The sequence below is a fragment of the Stegastes partitus genome, unplaced genomic scaffold (assembly GCF_000690725.1).
Source record: "Stegastes partitus isolate 25-593 unplaced genomic scaffold, Stegastes_partitus-1.0.2 Scaffold1412, whole genome shotgun sequence".
Lineage (NCBI taxonomy): Eukaryota > Metazoa > Chordata > Actinopteri > Pomacentridae > Stegastes > Stegastes partitus.
In genome coordinates this window covers 71,844-73,644 of record NW_007579143.1, presented here as the reverse complement: position 1 = coordinate 73,644, position 1,801 = coordinate 71,844, and positions in this window count along the sequence as shown.

The window sequence follows — 1,801 nt, the reverse complement described above, 5'->3', positions numbered from 1 at the left end:
TTCAGTAAAGAAGGTGTTAAATCAAACCTAAAGTTGTTTTAAGGTTTGATTTAAAGCAATTTATGTCCCTGAATGCGAAACCTCACAAAAAACCTTCTGTCATTTTAGAGCCTCTCAGCCTCATAGTTGAAGCTTTAATGAGTCTTTTCTACAAAAATGCTGCATTTTTGATAAAGACTGTGTTCAGCTAATGAGCTGTTATTTGTACAGTCACAAATTCTTTACAGCCCTCTTTTTATGATTAAAGTTTTCAGTGTCATTCCGGCTGAAGCACTGTCAGCTAGTCAGTCATTAATTATTTCCAAGGCCTGTTGATGTAGCTGAAAGGGTTGACATGATATTGCATTAAACTGAAATCCATTTGAATAAACCATTAAAATAAGTATAGTTTGACAAACAGGGTCTTAGTCATCAGATATTTCTGCAAAGATCAACTGACAGTAGAAATGAGCCCATTATTTATGTGTCACATTAAGACGATTTTGAAAAAAAATGATCATGTCGAATTGATGAGAGTTACCACCAACCATCGTGTGGGATTTTTATATAACCGGTGATACTGTGCAGCTTAACTTTAAGAAGTGGAGAATTGTGTGATTGAAAACAGGCTTCACCTCTCTACATGATGAAAATAGGGTTTTATCTGAAGTATTTCATCCATTTTGACTTCTGCACATGAATTTTGCCGCCAACAACTCCTGCGTATGAAACAAGAATCCGCATGCATGTGATGTTTTTCACAAAGGTAGCAGCAAGAAGAAGATAAAACGGTAAATAATAAAGATTTTATATACTGAAAAGACTGCGTGCACCTATCCACGTCACTGGAGGTAAGTCCACTCGTACATAAAAACTAAGGTCAGTTCATTTCACCATTTGCAGAAGAATTGCAACATTTTCTCTGTTTTGAAGTTGTGGATTTTACTCTGTTTACAAAGACACATTTTGCTCTTCTTCATTATTGTTTGGTTAACATTGTACTTTTTCCCCAGGAGAGCAGCATCCACAGCAGAAGTAAAAAATCAAAGGCAAAAACAACAATACCTGCTCGCTCTTATTTGCTGCACTTGAAAAAAAATGTGTTGAACAAAAGTGTTTGGCCTTCAACTGAGAGAACGGCATGAAAATGTTTCGGTAAGTTTTCACAGGGACGCAAACCCACCTACAAATGTGATACGACCTGCATTATTAGAGGAATTGCTAAATATATAATCGCAAGACTTCATTGAACAGGGCAGTGGAGTAGCAGGAAAGAGATATACAAAGTCAATAATATTTAAAGTACAGCAAATAAATATTAAAAATCGGCATATAGGTGCAAATAAAGAAGATCTAAGTGTCTAAATGTAGAACAACGGAATGCAGGATAACAGGATCCACCAAGATTGTACAGAAACATCATGCAGTAAAATGAAGATGCACACAGATTTTATATCTAAGTTGGAGATCACTGTATACATGTGTGAAGTCTTCTGGTAGTTTAAAACCAGGTAACTATCAACATTTCATATACATGTTATATAAATATGTATTAGAAAGATTGCTGTGTAATGTGTTCCTGTACCATCATTTATGTGGCAGACTAGTTTTACTACAGCCAGTCTATTAGATGGTTGTTACTTGGCTAAAAGCAAATGCAGAAGTCCTGCAATAAAACTCCACTTTTATGAAGATTAATTCAGATTTAATCCATTTCTGTTTGTAATTTCTAGTGCAGCTTAATTGTATTGCTGAAAAGTGTTTGTCATTTGGTCTAACCAGTTAACATCAGTGACACTAAACAACAATTCCATCCATCCAT